Source organism: Phascolarctos cinereus, unplaced genomic scaffold (assembly GCF_003287225.1).
Source record: "Phascolarctos cinereus isolate Bilbo 61053 unplaced genomic scaffold, phaCin_HiC Scaffold_2;HRSCAF=192, whole genome shotgun sequence".
Lineage (NCBI taxonomy): Eukaryota > Metazoa > Chordata > Mammalia > Diprotodontia > Phascolarctidae > Phascolarctos > Phascolarctos cinereus.
In genome coordinates this window covers 90,739,244-90,760,373 of record NW_027555625.1, presented here as the reverse complement: position 1 = coordinate 90,760,373, position 21,130 = coordinate 90,739,244, and the positions used below count along the sequence as shown (strand labels likewise).

The following is a 21,130-nucleotide window of genomic DNA, read 5'->3' as shown; positions in this document are numbered from 1 at the left end:
TAGACAGAGGGTATGGGTTTGAGTCTATTATGTTGGGATGATCTCAAAAGAATAATTGAACAGTGAGAAAGAAGGATCCATTGGAAGAAGGCAAAAGGGAGAGGAAGAATGGGGGAGATTATCTCACATAAAAAAGGTATGCAAGAAAGACTTTTTACAAAGGAGGCAAAAATATGGAGGAGTGGGAAACACTTGTACCTCATTCTCATTTGAACTGGTTCAAGGAGAGAAGAGCATATATACACACATAGCTGCTTATAGCAGTTCATCTTACCCAACATGGAGTAGGAGGGGAAGGGATTAGGAGAAGAAGGGTAATAAGAGAGAGAGAGCACATTAAGGGAAATGGTGGTCAGAAGTAAAACAGACTCTTAAGGAGGAGACAGGGTAAAAGAAAATAGAAGAGAATGAGATGGAAGGAAATACACAGTCAGCAATCATAACTGTGAATGGAATGAATTCACCCACAAAACAGAAGAGGATAGCAGAATTAATTAGAAACTTTGGCGTTACTATAGTGGGGGGAAAGACTGTTGGATTTGAAGTCAGGAAAATTGGATTTGAAAGCTTACTATGACAGTTGGCCATAGTAGCTACTAGCAAGAACTATGGAGGATGAAGGATTTCTCTTCCAGCAAGTATAGAGAGCAAAGAAGTTGATAGTGGCTTACTTGGAATATACAGAGTTTGTCTTTTTTGTAATGGCTGGATAATTGCTATGTATAGTCAAAATGCATGCTGGCCTCCCTCCTACCAGAGAATGTAAAAAGTCTCAAAGAATACCTCTCAACTCATCAAATTATAAGGAAAATAAAGTGTTCCTTAAATAATGGAAGAAATACTTCAAGATAAAAATAGAAGAAAAAGAAATTGAGAAGGCATAAGAGAAACCTGACATGTCAAGAAGTTGGAGAATAGAAAAATAGGACATGACAGGAGAAAGGAAAAAGAAGAACCACTGAACACTTGGATATAATTAATAGACATGACTGTTCATGTTGAATAGGAGTGCATGGGATAGATTTCAGGTGGATCCTGAACTTGGATGGGGAAAAATTACATTTTTATTTTCACTAACCTTGAAATGGAATTTATCATTTCCTTCAATTATATATGTAGACACCAAACTATTATTATTATTATCATGAGAAAGGGTCCTTTCTAATATTGTCTGCACCTTCACTCAAACTCCTTGGCTTCCTGGTTGAGGCAGGATACTTGGAATACTCCTTACTCCCCATTGTCACTTCCAGGTTATCTCCCTTCCTCTATCACTCAGTAACACTTATTCCTTTAAGGGTTATGCTATTCAGATCTACCAATCAATCAAAATCTTGGTAGCTGCTGTCTATAGACCTCCAGATCGCCCCCTTCCTTTCTCAAGAAGTTCAATACCTGGCTTACAATTTTCCCTCCTCCCTACCTCCTGTCTTCAAACTAGAGGACTTCAACATACATATAAATTCTCTGACACCTTAACTACTCAATTCTTCAATCTACTCAACTTCTGCCTACAAACATGCCCAGGTCTCTCCTATCCTGAAAAAAACCCCACATGATCCTTCTATCCCTGCTAAATATCATCATATATCTCTTCTACTCTTCATAGCTAAGCTCTCAAAAAGGCGTTCTACAATAGATGCCTCCACTTTCTCTCCTCTCATTCTCTTCTTAACCCTTTACTGTCTGGCTTCCAATCTGATCATTCCACTGAAATTGCTCTCTCCAAAGTTAATTATTTCCTATTTTTCTTATATCTAGCTTGCTTTGCATATACCTGTTTGTGTGTTGTCCCAGTTTGCTGGTGACAGCATGGTTTACTTAGAAAATTCTATGGAATCCACAAAGATATTAATCAAGACTTCAACAAAATTGTAGGCTTAAAAATAAACCCTAAAACAACATTTCTATGGAAAAATAATAAAATCCAAGAGACAATAATAGAAAAACAAATCTCATTCCAAATAGCTACAAAATGTATAAAGTAATTGGGGATAAATCTACCAACACATAAAATACTTGCACAGATTCAATTACAAAGTGCTCCTTAAACAAATTTTTAAAGTAAAGAACAATTTAAATAGCTCATTTATCTGCATTATTGCACAATATCAGATGCTTTAAGGATAGACTGTTAGCATGATGAAGTGTGTAGAATCTTCCTAGAGCCAGGAAGATCTTTGTTCCCTGAGGTCCCTGAAAAATGCTGGCTATGTGACGCAGGACAAGTCAACTTCTCAGTGCCCTAAGCAATTCTCTAAGTTGCAGAGAACATGCTGACCTACAATGGTAGAGTTTCCTTTACCTATGGAATCACAAGCATAGACTCTATTCTTTTATTAATGCTAATTTCACCTTTGAAAAGGAAACAATAAGAGGAACTACTATTCTGAATGAGATTCTGACCAACAAAGAAGAACATGATGGCTGAAATGGAGATGATGGAAATGTATTTGAGAAAAAAAAGTCTGATGTGCACCTTAGAATTAGGGAAAGCAGATTATTAAAGGACTAGATATGATTCTCTGGCCTAAAATTGTATGAATAATTAAGTCTGGGTGGGATGGGAATCTCTTAAGAATGAAATTCTGAAGACATACAAATACTCAGATGGATCTGTGGTCTTGTAGATTCTGAGATTTCTTTGATCCATCTATACTTGCCCAACCTGTGTGACTCTTTTCCATGTTCTTCCATTCTAGGAGCTTTCCTCACTTTCTTCCAATATTATCAGGCCACTAAAGGAGCATTCTGCCATATCACTTTCTTGTCACATGACCATCCCTTCTCTTCCTATCTCGAAATTCCTTAATGGTATCTTTTACTCCTGTTCTTGGGAGTTCCCTGTTGGTTATATGTTGCAACCTTCTTATATCCACAATATACTTATCTATTGTTTTCTATGTGATGCCCATATTTAGTTCTTCAGAAGCAATGGTGTTCCAAGTCACTGCCATGGAGCACCAGCAAAATGTCAATATTGAAAAGATTGGCCTCTGATTTCATGAGAACCTTGGGATCAGTAAAAGAACTTTACGATGTCCTGAAAGTAATCTAGCCCATTTTTCTCCTAATCACCTCTGGGACTAGCTCTGTCCATCTGCATTGTCTATCACAGATTAATGGGGGGACTGGTCAGTGGGGACCCGGTCGTAGGAGTACACACGTTGTTCTTTGTTATTGGCCCATGAGAGATATGATGAGCCTTCTTCTGGAAGTATATGATGAAGAGGAGCCTTCCATTTCCCCATTTTAGAGTATGTACAGGTATCCTCTGGCTGTTTTCTTCTCTTATGGTAGGGTGATACAAATGTCTTTTAGTTGACTGCTTAGTTAAAACTGAATGTCTATGCAGCAGATGCAAAGAGATTAAATTTTTCTCTTTCTTCGAAGTAAGACAAGAGCTTTTGTCTGCCTCTGGACTGAGAAAGCTGACTCTACTGGTTCCTTATCTTTGCACCCAGGCCACCATATGGCCATGAACCCATAGCTACCTCTATTTTCTGTCTTTGGTGTACCTATGCTGATCTTAGATGAATGAATATCAGAGAGAGAATGAATAAGATTATATAATCTTGTTAGCTTTGAAAGATCAGAAAGGCTACCAGAGATCCTATAATTATGAGCCATAAGCCACCAATCCCATCTGGAGCAACTGAGTCAGATGAGGAGCAAGCCCTGTGGAGTAACCTGCTTGTCCAAGCTCAGCTGTGAATTGACCCAATAGCAAATATACCATATCCTTCAAGAAAGGGAGTCATTAATTCATCAGCTGTGCAAATACACAGAATTGAACTTGGTGAGAGGAATGTTGGCAGTTAAAATTTTAAATTTGAGTCCACTCTTTCCAGGGACAGGACTGGTAGAAGAGAGTGATATCCTAGTTTCAGAAGTTTCTGTACTTTGGGTTTTGCTGTATTTTCTCACTAAACACCGCTTTGTAAAAAGCTAATTTATGTTAACTGGATAATTTATATTGAGGAGAGAAAATTATATTGGGGCAGTATTCACTGGTTTGATGATTGGGCAATGCTGTCAGGTAGTAACAGCATAGCTAGGTGGTGCAGTGAATAGAGTACTATGCCTGGAGTCAAGAAGACTCATATTTCTGAGTTCAAATCTGGCCTCAGACACTGTGCAACCCTGAGCAAGTCACCTAACCCTGTTTGCTTCAGGTTCTTCATTTGTGAAATGAGCTAGAGAAGGAAATGGCAAACCACTCCAGTATCTTTGCCAAGAAAACCTCAAACGGGGCAGCTAGGTGGCGCAGTGGACATAGCACCAGCCCTGAAGTCAGGTGGACCTTAGTTCAAATCCGGCCTCAGACCAAACACTTGACATTTACTAGCTATGTGACCCTGGGCAAGTCATTTAACCCCATTGTCCAGCCCCCCCGCAAAAAAAACAAATGGGGTCATGAAGAATTGGACATGACTGAAAACAACTCAACAACAACAAACAGGAGAAAATACACTGGATATGGGCTCATTAGTAATAGTACTAGAGAAAGATAACCCCAATTCTTTAAGGCTTACTTCCTAGAACTCTGAGGTGAACAGTAGCCCTTTTCTGGGATCCTGACTTGCTCATCAGAGGGTGGATAGAAAAAAAGAGCCTAGGGCACATATGTGATTATCTATCTATCTATCTATCTATCTATCTATCTATCTATCTATCTATCTACCTATATCTACCTGTCTCTATCTCTGTCTGTATAACTATATGTCTAGCTAGCTAGCTTTTCCAGACTTTGCCACAATGCCTCAGTTGCCTTCTCACTGTGGAACTTTCCACAGAACCTGTGGCTTCTCCACTTGGAACATCCTTACACCTCTGTGGCCCCCTTTCTCACAATGATAAATTTCTCCCAGAACTTCCATTTTGATGAGGGGCCCAGTCCTACCATCCTTCATTCCTCTCCTGGCTCTGCTTCTGACTCTCCAGATTTTTCCACCATGCCTCTGTGTGGGTAACTTTCTTCTCCCCTAAAAACTTTTCAGCATCCTCTTATAAGGTTATCTTCCCTCATTAGAATGTAAGATCATTGAGGGCTGGCATTGCCTTTCTTCTTACTTAAAATGGAATTCCAATAGTTTAATACTGTGCCTGAAACACCTGCTTCAGCTGTCTTCATGGCTGTTGGAATTGTTTCCATCCACCTATTCTGCCAGGGAGGGGTTTGAGGCCTCACCCACCTTTTCTGACCAGCCCTCAATGTAACACTGAGATAGGTGTGTGTTTACATGTGTGTATAATATATGTGTGTGTGTATGTATGTATGTATGTATGTATGTATGTATGTATGTATGTATGTGCCAGGTGTGCATTCTTACCAGGATCAAACCTTTGGTCATTTCTGTCTCCATAGTTTCCCTGCTTGCTATTTTTCTGACTACTTCCCTTTGATGGAGGATCCCTTGAGGACTGAACCTCAAAGCAGTTTCAGCTTTCCCCCAATCAGCCCAACTCATATCCACCAGCATCAGTTTCTGCCCACCAAAAGACAGAAGGATAGACAATTGGAGACAGGGAGGGAAACGGGAGTGGGAGAGAAAGAGCAAGAAATGGAGACAGGAGGTAAATGAGAGACAGAGAGAACAGAAGACAGACTACTGAGAGGGTGGGGACTAGGAGAGACCTGGGAGGGGAAGAGACTTCTAACAGAAGGAAAGGAACGCCTGGGAAAGAGTCAGTGCGCAATCTCTTGCTCAGCCTGAGGTGCCCCTGCCCACGCTGTCACCTGGAGCAGGGGTGGGAGTCTGGGCCACGATGCTCCGCCTCAGCCTCAAGGGCAGTTTCTAACAATCATGAGGGCGGTGCTCAATCAGCCTCAGTCTGCGAGAGTCAGCATGAGCCAAAAAAAAAAAAAGAGTCAGCATGAGTCGGCATCAGGGGTGAGGGCAGCGTGGCTCTCTGCCCAGGTGTGTAGGTCTGACTGCTCCCCGGCCAGATCTGCCAGACAGAGGAGTTATGGATCACGAGGAAGGCTCCTTCTCCTTCCGGCTGCTGCTGCTGCTGTCTATGGTAAGCCTGGGAGACCTGGGGTCGGGTCGGGGGACACATTTTAGGCAGACTCGCAGAATTTCAGGGGAGGAGAGACCTTCAGACTTTATTTACCTTGGGAATATTTTGTCTCTCTTACCGGGTTATGAGAAAATCGGAGTCAACCCTGCTGTCCAAACAAAATTACAGAGCATCAGCCGAGTCTTGCGATTCTGAAAAGGAATACTGGCATGAGGGGCATTGCTGCTCTTACTGCCCAGCTGGTATGTGACTTCTTGTCCCTGACCCCTCTCCCCATTCTCCTCTCCACGGGGCCAGCTTCCAACTCCTCTCCCTCTGCCCCGACCACATTTGAGGGCTGAGGCTCAGGAAGTGGCTAGGTGGCACAGTGGATAAAGCACCAGCCCTGGAGTCAAAAGGACCTGGGTTCAAATTCAGCCTCAGATCAAACACTTGACCCTTACTAACTGTATGATCCTGGGCAGGTCACTTAACCCCAATTGACTTTAAAAAAAAAAGCTGAGGCTTAGTGTCAAAGAGTGGTTATTTCTAGGGCTTATTAAAGTTTTCATAGCATTTTCCCCCAATTAAAGCCTGCCTATGGGTTAAGTACCACAGCTGTTCTCAACCTCACTTGTTGGATGAAAAATCGGTGGCTAGGCTTCCCACCTTGCTCTAATATGTTCAGTGGCTCACTACTGCTTTTACGTGAAAATACCAACTCCTCAGCCTGGCATTTTTTAATCCATGCACCGGGGGCTCCTGGTTCCCTTTCCAGCCTCATCATACTATTCTCCTTCATTATGCCCTTTGGTCCAGCCATGCTCAACAAGGCTTGTCTCACTGAACTCTACATGCCACCTTCCTCCCTCTTCCAGCATTTGTGTGCACTATTCTCCAAATGTGAAAAATCTCCACCTTTAAGAATGGTTCCCTACCATGCAGAATCCCCTGCAACCCTCTCATCATCCACTGCCCCAGCTTCTGCCTTCCTTCAGACCCCAGACCCTCGGCACCTCTTGCTTAATTTACTGCAATAGATTTCTTTCTGGAAGGGCTCCATTCCTTCTCTTCTTCCCCTCTCAAATCCATCTTCCACACTGCTGCCAAGTTGGCATTTCTGAGACACAATCTACAGATCTGATCATATCATACATAGCCTAATGTGCTCAAGGAGCTTCTGTGGCTCCCTATTAACCTTAGGAAGAAATAAAAAACTCCTTGGCTTGGCCTTCCAAGTCTTTCCCAGTCTGACTCTGATACTGGAGGGCTTGTGGGAAGACAAGAATGTAGACAGGAATACAGTGCTGGTAGGAATAGGACTTGGTTCAGGCATGCCAGATTTCTGTGTGGAATTTTATCCTAGTTATTCATACAGCTCCTGTGACCCAGAGATGATGGACATAAACCCTAGCCAGGGCAGTGCAGAAAGAAGATTCCCAGACACACCAGACTATTATGGACCCATAGCACCCTGTCTTTTTGTGGTGCATAAGAACTAGACATGTCATGGATGCCCTTAGTTAAATGGATTAGGGTACTAGAATGCAAGGGGGGATTTCTGCCCTGTGAAAAGACATGAGGAGGAACTGATGTAAAGTGACACAAGGAGAGAAAATACACACAAGGGCTTCCGACAACATAGATTGGAAGAACAAATGATCTTAAAGGGACTGCTAGGTAATTGTAAGGATCTAGGCTGGCCCTGGAGAACAGCTGAGGAAATGTACCTCCCTCCCTTCTTTTCAGAGGTGAAGTACTATGGGAATAGAAGACTGCATACGCTGAAAAGGGAATTTTCTGCTTTGTAATGAGGAGGCATTTTCTCTTTGACCCTTAGTCACTACTGAGTCTTATTCAGCCTTTGTGGCCTTCTCACACAGGCACCTATGTCTACAAACACTGCACTATCTCCCACACCCTTGGAATTTGTCAGGAGTGCCCCCTTGGAGAGTATGCCCCCAAGAATGGACTGGAGACCTGCAGGTAGTGTGCCCAGTGCAGAGAAGGTCAGTACGTTGCTACAAGCTTCCTTGAGGAGAGGGATGCCAGCCCAGGGGACCTGGGGCATCAGACCTGGAGTGACCTCCTCCCCTGAGTCAGAGTTGGGCATTGGTAGCAGACCACTGTCCCCATCTTTCCACTCCAAGCCTCAAGTTTCCAATTTGATGGTCAGAGGAAAGAATTGGAAGTTGGCCTCATGGACAGGAGGACCTAGGTGGGAGGGGGCATCTCACTTAGGATCACCCATAACTGGCCTACTTCCTCCCTCCAGAGAACAACTCTTCATAGATCAGTGCTGGGGGGTTGGGGAGGGGTGAAAGAAGTCAGGGTTTGGAGAATTTTGAATTGTCCTTCAAGCTGCTGAAGGTCAGTATGAGTACAGAAAAGGATCCCTTTGATTGTAGCCTTCCCTGGATCCCTGGTGGAGAACAACCTAGGTCCCAGGAAAGGTGGGCACCTGGGACAGAGACTGGCCTTCTGGGGGGTATCCTCTATGGGCTCTCCCAGTGTCCTGTCCCTCAGCTCTTCCCCTGTCAGAGGTGAGAGTTTGGCTAACTCTGGGAGAATCCAAGTAGGAGAAGAAAGTCACAGAACTTTGGGTGGGAAAGGCTAGTTCTGAGACTCAGAGAATGCAGCTGAGGGACCCGAATTCCCCCACTGCCCTCCTGCCAGGGATATCCACCCGGCTTAATTCCACAGATGCCCTAGTGTGCTTTTCCATCTATGCTTTGCTGCTGAGGGAGTCCCATATTGTGGAGACTGCAACATTATCCCCACTTATTCCTCACTCCCTCATACACAGACATGCCTACTGTTTCTTTCCTACTTTCATGGGAGGAATGAGTCATCAAGGGGTCACGCATTCCTGGAAGGCTCTGCCTCCTCCACTCAGACTACTGATCTCCCTGGCTTCCTTTAAGTCTCAACTAAAATCCCATCTCCTACAGGAAACTTTTGCCAGCCCCTCTTATTTCTAGTGCCTTCCTCTTTTAATTATTTCTTATTAATTATCCTATATACAGCTTGTTTTGTATATGGTTGCTTACATGTTGTTTCCCGATTAGACTGTAAGTACCTTAAGGGCAGGGAATGTCTTTTGCCTCTTTTTATATCCCTGTTGTGTAGCACAGTACCTGGCACATAGTAGGTGCTTAATAAATGTGTATTAAATTCGTTGTATGGGGGAACAATAGCTGCATATGCCATCTCCCCTGACCCAACCTGGTGTTCAGATAAACCAGGTTCCTGTGGGGCATAGCCTCTTGCAAAGCTTACCACTGTTGGGTAATAATAGTAACAAGAACAGCAATAACAGCAAGAATAAGCATCGTTAGCATTAATGTAGTACTTAAGGTTTACAAAGCACTTTATAAATATCTCCTTTGATCCTCACAACAACCCTGGGAGCCAAACACTAATATTATCCTCATTTTACACTTGTAGAAACTGAGGCAAACAGAACTTTGCCCAGGGTCACATAGCTAGTAAGTGGCTGGATTTGAACTTGGGTTTTCCTGACTCCAGGTCTAGAGCTTTCTCCAGTGGAGCACCCAGCTGCGTAGTAGACTAGCTGTGATGTTGAGCAGGCTGTGTACAATATAGAGTATATATAATACCTATGCTTCAGAGACCAGGAGAGCTGAGCTCAGTGTGAACAACATCCTTGCTAGGGTGTCCCAGGGTGCTGGCATTTTTACCCAGGCAGACTGGAGGACCAGCTCCTGTGTATGGGAAGGAAGCCTTACACCAGGGCAGTAACTCCCAGCTGCCTTACTGGAGCTCTGAGGTTATCCAGCCAGCTGCCTGGCCAGATGAGACAGCAGCACACTTCTGGACGTTTGCTTGTTCCAGGGATGCTCCCCTTGGAATAGCATATGACAAGCTTGGTGGCCTCTCTGGGGTTACCTTAATCCAAACCTGTCCATTTTGGACAGACCAAGAGATGCTTATGCCTTGTTATAAGAATATCAATGCCAAGTGCCAATGTAAAGAGGGGTACTATTGGGAGGGCCTAGATTGTAAGGTGTGCCAGCCCTGCCCCAAGAGGTAAGTGCTGTATATGAGTGTGTCCAATGTACATACAACATGAATGATTCCAAGTGGTCTGCTGTGCTAGCAGCTGGGGTGGAATGGGGGACTGTGTGGAGAATGGATCTCAGAAGAAAAGGCTTCCTGGAGAAGGTAGAGCTTAAGCTGAGTCTCAAAGAATTAGGGTGGGGGGCATTGATTCCTGATGATCTAACCCCACTTGAGAGTAGTTGAAAAGGGGGTGCTTCTTGATGAAATCAACCAATCAGAACTAAAGGCCAGAGGAGGCCTGCTTTATTAGGCAGGGTTTGGAGAATTGGGGGGTGCGGGTGGTCACTAATTGAGGAGCTGGTATGAAACCAGGAGACCACTTAAAACCAGAAAGAAATTCTAAGTATCTGGTAGCAGAAAGGTGACCCCAAAAGACCTGGCGTCCCCAGGGCAACCATTAAAAAGGAAAGGAACAAGCATTTATTAGGCACCTACTATGTGGCAGGCACTGTGATAAGGTATTTATTGATATCTTCTCAATTAAAAATATGATCTCATTTGAAAAGAAACAAAGGTAGAACTGAGCTGTGGCAGAGAAGGGAGAGATGGAAGAGGGTCATGGACTCCACTGGCATCTTGGAGCAGAATGCTTGAGCTGATGCCACCAGATGTACCTTCCTCCTCAGCTCTTTCCCTAAATTCCCTTCCAGGTGCCCACCTAGCCACGCATGCTGCAATCTGCTTGGCTGTCTTGGCCCAAACACTTCCCTAATCTGAATTTGCTAGGGAGAGATAGATATACAGTTTAAAGTTGAAAGCCTGAGCTCTGCCTGAATGGGGAGAAGTTTCTTACCTGGGGGCTCAGAACAAATGTGATTGTTTTATTAACTTCTAGCCTAAAAGAAGCTCTCTCCAAAGAAGAAACATGTGCATTTGAGGGACCATTATGTAGCCCCTAGGCTTAGAGTGAGCTCATTATGAAAACAGAGTGTTACAGGAAAAAAAACACGAATTCTATGAGGCACAAGGCAGGGAGCATTTATTATGTTCTGACTCTATGCCAGTCACTATGATAAGAACAGTACTTTTAGCGTGAGGGACATCCAATGCAAAGGCAAAGAGGGGAAAAGGAGTCATCTATGAGAGGAATGGTTCCAACAGTGTGTGGAGGAGAATGAAGTATGAAAACACAGAAAAGGTAGGAGGGCCAGGCAGTGAAGGGCTTTCACTTTCTCCTCTGGAGCCATCTGGGTCCAGTGGCAAGCTATAGATCAGGACAACTGGAGATGGCCCTCAGAAGGGAGGTGAGAAATCAGCCGAGGATGGGTGGGCTCTTATTCTTTTCTTCATGAACTCATTTTTTGCTTTTCCCTTGGTAGTAAGTGCACCAGTTTGGCTTTGGATTCTGATTCTTTTGGTTTTTAGTTCTCATTAGTGGCGCTTACTGGATTTGTAATCACTGAACATGAAAACAGAAATGGTAAATAATGGGACTTTGGATGTGTGGGGTCAGAGGGTGTATGTGACATCCCCGCTATGTTTGATGGTGGAGTTGGGAGTGGGGACAAGCAAAAATGCATTTTGTAAAAATTTCATCTGCTCCCAACCCTTGCCGGGATGGATTAAGGCTCATCCCTGCCTTTAAGAAATGGTGGGGGGAAGGAAGGGGTGGGACTGGCGCTGAGGAAGGTTTGGAAGGTGAAATGGGATGGTTTTCCTTTGAGCTCCTGTTTGTCTATTTGCTATTTCTGGGAGGCCTGAGGATCCAAGGGGAAGAGGGATTGCCTTTCAACAGCCTCAAATCTCCCCTGCCCCTACATACCCTTGCTTTACAGGGACCAGCCATGGCCTAATCAGGGACTCTTTCAGCCACCCAGAGTGATGTCTCCATTCTTTCAACCATCCATACCTTCAATCACTTGGCCAAATTTTGCTTGCTCCAACCTATTTCCCCTTCTCTTTCCTCACAGACTCCCTCCTCATCCTGTTTTGGATCCTCATCACCACTCACCTGGAGTATTGAAGAATCCTCACTAGTGTCCTTGCCTTCAATCTGCCTTCACCACCCATTCTCCTTGCAGAAACCAAAGCAAACTCCTAAAGCACAGCTCTGGACATGTCTACTCTAAAGACTTCAGCAAGCCCCAATCATGCTAGGTTCAACCATATCCCTCTATTGGACATTCAAAGAGCTCTTCAAAGTAATTTGGAACTATGTCCAAAGAGCTATAAAATGGTGCTTTGATCTAGTAATAGCACTACTAGGTCTGTATCCCAAAGGGGTCAAAAAATTTGTACAAAAATGTTTATAGCAGCTCTTTTTGTGGTAGCTAAGAATTGGACATTGAGGGGATGTCCATCAATAGGAATGGCTGAACAAGTTGTGGTATACGACTCTAATGGTATACTATTGTGCTTCAAGAAATGATGGGTGGGATAGTTTCAGAATAACCTGGGAAGAGTTACATGAACTGATGCAAAGTGAAGTGAGCAGAACCAGGAGAACATTGTACACAGTGACAACAATATTGTATGATGAAGAATTGTGAATGACATAGCAATTCTCAGCAATATAGTGATCCAAGACAAGCCCAAAGGACTCATGATGAAGCATGCCCTCCACCTCCAGAGAAAGGACTAAAACTGTCTGAATACAGACTGAAGCACTCTTTCTTTCTTTCTTTCTTTCTTTCCTTCTTTCCTTCCTTCCTTCCTTCCTTCCTTCCTTCTTTCCTTCCTTCCTTCCTTCCTTCCTTCCTTCCTTCCTTCCTTCTTTCCTTCCTTCCTTCCTTCCTTCCTTCCTTCCTTCCTTCCTTCCTTCCTTCCTTCCTTTCTTTCTTTCTTTCTTTCTTTCTTTCTTTCTTTCTTTCTTTCTTTCTTTCTTTCTTTCTTTCTTTCCCTCAGTCTCCTCATCTATAAAATCAGGGCATTGGACTGGATGAGCTCTAAGATTTCTTATTTTTTTTTAAATTATGTTAGCATTGAAAGTCTTTGAGACCATTTTGTTCCTCATTGTATCCCAGCCTGTAGCATTGTGCACCTAATACTTGAATAAATGAATTCAGCAATAAACCATGGGTAACTATCCTTCTGCACGAAGGTTAATGCTCACAAATGAACTGGTTTGGCTATTTTTAGTGTTGTTTCATTTACATTATCATCTCCTGCTGCAGACCTTCATCACCTCACCTCTGGACTATGGCAATAGCTGCTGGGGGAAGGGGGATGTGCCTGCCTCCTGTTTCTCCTCACTCCAATTCATCCTTGTCAATAAATTGTCACTGTCAATAAACTGAGCTGGTTTCCTATTGCCTCTGAAATCTTCTGGTCTCTATAGCCCTTCTATTCCCAGTCTTCTTACACCCTCCATCCCTCCACCTCTAACCCATCTCCTCACTCAGAACTTGTTCAGTCTTTGATCCCCACGCCTGGAATATTCCTATCTCCACCTTTTGACCTCCTCTGAGGCCCATTTTCTGCAATAAGCTCTTTCTGGTCTCTCTTCATTCTAGAGCCTCCATTCTATTGATATCTCCTATTCATCCTGTCTCTAGCTGATCTGTACATTTGTTTGTACTTTGTCTCCCCAGTTACTCTGGGAGCTCTTTGAAGGCAAGGATTAACTTGTGCCTTTCTTTGTATTCCCAGCACTTAGGACAGCGCCAGGTACATACTAGGTGCTTAGGAAATGCTAGTCAATTGTTTCAAATGCTTAGTCTTGAGGACAGAGACCCAGGAGTGATGTCTTCACCTTGTTAGAAGTCTGGTTGACTTCCTTCCTGTAACTCCCTTCCTGGTCCTGAGCTGGGTACCCTTGTGTGAACAGAGAGGCTCCAAGCTCAGAAAGGGGAGCCAGGATGGAAAGGAGCTGTGGATAGATCCATTGGTCTTTCAGCATCAAAAATTGATTTTGTTGTTGAAACAGCTGCTTTTAGCTGTCCTTTCTCCTAGTAGAAAGGCCCAGAAAACTGATTTAATTTTATTTCATCATTAAAGTTTGATCTTACCTTCTCAAATGATATTTAAAAATTTTCCGCCAAATAGTGCAAGATCAGATCTAGATATATGCCTGTTAGACAGACATAGACTAAGTCAAAGGCTCCCAGAAGTCTCTAAGGGCCTGGAGTTGGGGAGGGCAGGGGTCTTCCTCCCTGGCCCAAGGACTGGGGGGCCCTGGGGAGGCACCAGACCCAGGATCCCTGTGCTAGGTAGTCCCTTTTTATGTGAGCTGGGGTAAGGGTTGCCCTGTGACCACTCAGCAGGGCCCTTGAAGAGAGATTATGATAGATCTGAAATAAAACATCCTCCTCCCACTTCCCCCCAAGCTTCATGGAATTTACTGCTTTCTGCTTTTAAATTTTAATTTAAAGCAATTCTTATAATTATTTTGATACCACCAACTAAGTTCAGAGGACTGAAGAAGCCCTCTATCTGCATCTTGACACAAAAGCCAGGGTCTAAGGGTGCAAAATTAGGTATACATTTTTGAGACATGGCCAAGGCAGGAATTTGTATTGCTTAAATGGATTGCTTAAATATTTTTATTTTGAATGTGAATATTTAATAAAAAATAGATAAAATAATGAAAAATTTTAAAGTATTGTTGAATTTTTAAAGATTCAAAATTAGCTACAAAGCCATGCTACAGAAAACCATGAACTATAAGCATTTACAATTTGCATATCTTAAAAGAGTTTCATTCTTTGGGGTGGGTGAGGGGGCTTACATGTGAGTCAAAAACCTTTAAAAATTATTTTTTTTTATTAAATATTGTCACAGCAAATCTTCCCAACTAACCTTCAAATACATTAACTTTTAATAAAATAATATTCTATGTCTTGGCAGAGAGGTAGTGGACTAAAGGTCCAGAACCAGAGATGCAGTCTCTGCCTTTGTATCCCCAATACCTGGGCACAGTGACTGTCTAAGAGATGTGTGTTGATTGTTATCTGACCATCCTGGCTCCTTGGAGGTGGAAAAGGAAGCCTGAGAAGAAATGAGCAGCTTCCTCACCTAGTCTAAGACTTCAAACTACAAAGGCCATGCGGTCCTTGCAAGTAAATGTTAGGTTAGGGGGGAAGAGAAAGATAGAGATCTGAGTTTTTTAGGGATCATAAGACTAAAAAATATTCTGAATAGACATTAGAGATTCAAGTGATTTCAGCGATCACAGAGCAGGATTTGTACACGGTCCTCACTTTGCGCACATTTATCAGTCCCTGGCAGAGATGGGTCTGTCTCTGGCATGGATGGGTGCAGCCCTAGCCAGGCCCCCAGTCTCAGGGCCACCAGTTATTTGGAAAGTAGGAAGATAATGATTGGGCACTGTCCAGTGATGTCAGTAGCCAGCCATGTAGACCATTTAGATTCTCAGACAGGCACTAATTGGATCAATGGTTCTCCTTAGGGTCCCAAGCTGCTTGCCTTGTTCTCCCCTGCTTCTAGACCTCGGGAAGAGGCTTTGGGCTGTGGCCCTGCTCCTACACCTTCTATGGACGCTGCTTTTCCAATATGCTTGTCCATGCTGCCTCCTCACACACAATGGGATCACGATCGGCACTTGTCACACTGGAGCACAGCAAACACATTGACTAGTGATAAGGATATGATAGAGATGGGTTGAACACTTACATGGCATTGTCAATAGACCATCACCAACCAGTGCTGAAGCCAATGACCATACACCTCAGGTTGAAGTCAATCCCCCATGGCCAAACTTCCATCTGAAGAAGAGGTTTTGAATGCCATTAGGCTCCTCTTGTGTGGCAAAATGCCTGGTTCTGCCATTCCAGCTGAGATTTACAAGGCAGGGGGTCCACTGCTCATACAAAAGCTGCCTGAAATTTTCCAGATTATATGGCAAAAGGATGTTACCCCTCAGGAGTTCAAGGATGCCTCCATTGTCCATCTCTATAAAGGAAAGGGAAATAGGTTGTCCTGTGACAATCACAGGAGGGCTCTCTCTCTTATTCATTATTAGAAAGGCTCTTGCCAGAGTCCTCTTTAATTGGCTAATCCTTCACCTCAGGGATGGTTACCTACCTAAGAGCCAATGTGGCTTCAGAAAGGGTAGAGGTATGGTTGATATGGTGTTTGCTGCCCAACAACTCCAGGAGAAATGTCAGAAGAACAGAAGTCTGTACACAATGTTCATCAATCTGACCAAGGCCTTTGACACTGTCAGTCATGAGGGCTTGTGGAAGATGATGGCAAAATTTGGTTGCCCAGAGAAGTTCATCAGTGTTGCACACCAGTTCCATGATGGTATGCTTGCATGGCTTCTGGATGGTGGACAATGCTCGCACTTTTTCCCAGTCACCAATGGAGTAAAGTAGAGCTATGTGCTTGCTCCCACGCTTCTTATGATGATATTTTCAGCAATGTTGTCAGACACTTTCAATGAGGATGAGAAAGGCATCAACTGATGCACTGACAGTAAATTATTTAACTTAAAAATACTACAAGCCAAGACTAAAGTGGAGGGAGAGTTGGTACACAGCTTTCTGTTTGCAGATGATTGTGCACTCAATGCAGCCTTGGAGGCTGAGATGCAACAGAATATGGACTGATTCTCTACCACTTGTGCTAATTTTGGCCTGACAGTTAGCATCAAGAAAATACGTTCTCCACCAGGCAGCACTCTGCCATCCATACATGGAGCCATCAGTTTTAGCAAATGGAGAAATTTTGAATGCTGTGGATAAGTTCACATCTTGGCAGTATACTTTCCAGGGAGTACACATAGATGATGAAGTTGACAAATGCACTGCCAGAGTTAGCTCAGTGTTTGGGAGGCTCCAAAGGAAAGTGTGGCAGAGAAAAGGTATTAGAATGCCTACCAGACTGAAGGTCTACAGAGCCATTGTGCTGACTTCATTGTTGTATGTCTGTGAAACCTGGACAGTCTACCAACGCCATGCCAGGAAACTGTATCACTTCCATTTGACTTGTCTTAGGCCAATTCTGAAGATCACCTGGCAAGATAAGGTACCAGACACTGAGGTCCTTTCTCAAGCTAAACTGCCAAGCATTCAAACTCTACTGCAGAGAGTGCCACTCCAATGGGCTAGCCACATTGTTTGAATGCCAAATGTACATTTGCCAAAAAGACTATTTAGTGGAGAACTCACACAAGGCAAGCACTCACATGGTGGCCAGAAGAATTGATACAAGGATCCTTTCAAGGTCTTTCTGAAGAACTTTGGAAATTATTGTGAGACATCCATACTCTGTGGAAGTCTGGGACTATGAGTAAGATATGGTCCCCAGACTCCACTATCCTTCCCAGAATCCTATAAGTGAGGCCACAAAGGACCTCCTTCACAAGCTGGAAGGATATTGACCTTTGGCTGTATGTGTGCGTATGAAATGGAAGAGTTCAATGGAAGATAATCCAGAGCTAGAAATTCAGGCAAACGAGCAATGACCAAGGACTTAGGCCCAAGTTATTCCCTCAGCCCTCCTCTTCTCCCCCCCACCCCCCCCAAGAGCTGACACGGCATATTTTTCTCTCTTTATATGTACTCTGAGAAGTAATGTGGTATTGGCTATGGTACATTAGACCTAGAGCAGAAGACCTGGATCTGAGCTCTAGCACTTCCACCTTACTAGCTAGGCAAATCACTTGACCACTCAGAGTCTCAGTTTCCAAATCTGTCACCTACCACATCATTTTTCCAAATTTTGGGGATGGTTGTGGAGAAGATCAGATGAGATAACATCTGTGATTATGTGCTATATACTGGCAAATGCTTTAATTGGAAAGGCATCACCATCACAACCAAAGATGTTTCTATTTAAGGTGAACCATTACTAGTGGCACCAGTTCCAACACCTCCTGATCACAGGGCTCCCTAAAGTCTCTAAGCTGTATTTATCACTGCCCTCCACCCCCATAATAAGACTTATGACTTACAATAGAACAGTAGTTACACAGGCAATATAAATGCTCGTTCACAGATCTCATACTGTGAAGTGTGTGGGTCAGGACTCTGCCAAGGAGGCTGCAAGATCTGTTTTCAAAGTCACACAAAGTCTAATCCTTATCAACAGGCATTAGTCTGGTGCCCACTTGATTGTATCAATGGCAGCAGGCAGTTCTGGGTCTAGGACTAGAAACATTTATGGAATGGAATATGAACACCTGAGTGGGATGGTCTTTGAGCGTTCAAGCAATGTGTGTGCTTGGAAATGACGGCAAATGTGGGACACTCAGTAAGGGCTTTGCTTTGGACTCTGGTAGAAATTATTCAGAATATAAAGTGCTTTGAACAAAACTGGGCACAGTAAAGGCACTAAAATATTAGTAGATTGATGGATTTGCAGAGCATGGGATTGAATAATATCTGGAGGACCCTTTAGGGAATCTGAGGTTTTAAAGATTCCCATGACTCACAGGCTTCAGAAATGAGTGGGAGCCAACGTGAATAGTAGAAATAAGCTTGGGTTCCCTGAGAGGGGTTGGCAATGCCAAATAATGTCTTTACATAAGAAATAGCAGCTTTCAAATGATAAATGATGGAAAAGATGTGGGAAAATTGAGACATTAATGCATTGTTGGTGGAGTTGTGAATTGATCCAACCATTCTGGAGAGCAATTTGGAACCATGCCCAAAGGGCAATCAAACTGCATACCCTTTGATCCAGCCATACCACTACTAAGTCTGTATTCCAAAGAGGACATAAAAAAAAAGAAAAAGACCTGCATGTACAAAAATATATAGCAGCTCTTTTTGTGGTGGCAAAGAATTGGAAATTGAGGGGATGCCCATCAACTGGCGAATGGCTGAACAAGTTGTGGTATATGAATGTAATGGAATACTGTTGTGCTATAAGGAATGATGAGCAGGTAGATTTGAGAAAAACCTGGAAACACTTATATGAATTATGCAGAGTGAAGTGAGCAGAACCAGATCATTGTACACAGTAACATTTTACAATGATTAACTATGATAGACTTAGCTCTTCTCAGCAATACAATGATCTAAGACAGTTCCAAAAGAATCATGATAGAAAATGCTATCTACGTTCAGACTATGGAGTCTGAATCAGATCGAAGCATAATATTTTCACTTTTTGTTTGTTTTTTATTTTTGTGCCTTTTTCCTTTTTTTCTGTTTCTTTTTTCACAGGACTAATGTGGAAATATGTTTGCACAATTGCACATGTATAATCTATATCAGATTTGCCATCTTGGGGAGGGGGGGAGGGAAGGGAGGAAAGGAGAAAAATTTGGAACTCAAAAGCTTCTCAAAATGAATGTTGAAAACTATCTTTACCTGTGATTGGAAAAAAAATAAAGTGCTGTTAAAAAAAGAAACATTTAAATATACATTATGTGCTAAGTACTGGGACAACAGATGTGTTCAAATTCTCATATTAATATTGTTCCAGTAGATTGTAAGTTCTTTGAGGACTGGGCCTGTTTTCTTCAGAGCCCAATGCCTGGAACATCAAAGATGTGTAATAAAGGCTTAGTAAATGAAAAGAAAAGGAAAGAAACAGTGCCTTTCTGAGGATCAGACATGAGTGGTTACCTCTACCTTGCTCAGCCATGCCCATGCCACCCACATTCTGTTCTCTAAGACTGTTTGGCAGAGAATGGGGACAAGATGGGCATAGGGCTGCTCCGGAGCAGGAGGATTTGGCTTGCCATGGCAACTCCAGCTCTGAAAAACAAGACCTACAAAAGTTTCTAATCCTCCCAGGGAGCTTCTAGCCCTGGGCATCAGATAATCTCAAACCATCATTTCAGAGTTTCATTTAGCTTAATCTAAACTGCCAGCAGCAGCTCCCAAAGACCAGCTTGTTCCTGGATGCTCTCTGGTGCTGGGATGGACTGACTGGCTGAACTGTCAGGGGCCCTGGACTAAGCCCTGGCCAGAAAAGAAAGGAAAGGAAGAAAAGAGTATGTTCATGCTTTTCAAGGATTGTTTGAAAATTCAGGTGCCCACAGCACCAGGATGGGCACTGTGCCAAATGTTCAGTAAGTCTAATTGTAAGGAAAGGCAGGAAAGGGAGCTCATCTGCCTCTCCCAGAAGTTTTCCTTTCTCTCTAATATACTCTAGGACAGGGGTGGGGAGCCTGTGGCCTCGAGGCCACATATGTCCTTCTAGGTCCTTGGGTGCAGCCTTTGACTGAGTCCAAGTTTTACAGAACAAATCCTTTTATTAAGGGGATTTCTTCTATGATTTTTTGGTTCAGTCAAGTGGGTGTCCTTGAGGACCTAGCAGGGCCATATGTGGCCTCAAGGTTGTAGGTTCCCCACCTAGCATACCTGTTCTAGCTGAGTTCCCAGCTAAATTCCAAAATCATTGAATCTGGTGGCTTTCTGGCATATTTCACAGGTCAGCTCCTCTTGATAACTTTCAGTCTTCCTCATATCTTATTCTAACTAGCATACTCAGGCCTAGTCTTCTCAACTGATCATCTGTCATTATCCCTTTACTCCTGAAGCATCAAGATCATAGATGTAACAAGGAATTTTATTTTTTGGCTTTTTGGTGAGGCAATCAGAGTTAAGTGACTTGCTCAGGGTCACACAGCAAGTAAGTGTTAAGTGTCTGAGGCTGAATTTGAGCTCAGGTCCTCCTGACTCCAAGGCCAGAGCTTTATTCACTACACAACTTAGCTGCCCCACAACAAGGAATTTTTGCACCATAGACCAGGACAATTGGCTTGAAAGGTGCTCTTGGTTGGGAGAGGGGGCAGAGGTGGATGTCACCCTGTGGGAGAGAAAAGAAACTTGAGGACACCATGTGGCCAATGCTGGGAAGGCTGCCAAACCTGTCCTCTCACCCAAAGGAAAAGAAACATTAGGTATCTTTCTATTTCAACTGATTTTAGCACCTGCTTATCAAGAATAATTAGTTGTTCTGTCCTACTTGGAATCCAAGAAGTCTGATTACTGGGTGTGGTGGGAGCAGTTCTTTTAGAGTAAACAGATACATGCTTTAAGGAAGACTGGCTGAAAGAGGGCTTCAAGCCAATCCCTCCAAATTCTTAAAATAGCAAATTAGGGCTGGAAAGGGGAGCATAAGGAATTTACTGTCCAAATCCTTGTTACTGCAGAAGAAACTGAGGCCTCAGAGGAGGGGAAGTGAC

General features: G+C 43.4%; 1 long non-coding RNA gene across 1 annotated transcript; it reads left to right on the top strand.

Annotated features, from left to right (window-relative positions):
• Window positions 1-5,790: 5,790 nt before the first annotated feature.
• On the top strand, window positions 5,791-13,145 carry LOC144455593 (uncharacterized). The gene is made up of 2 exons (XR_013484311.1): window positions 5,791-6,024; window positions 11,997-13,145. It is a non-coding gene; the product is annotated as an uncharacterized LOC144455593 (long non-coding RNA).
• Window positions 13,146-21,130: the final 7,985 nt, after the last annotated feature.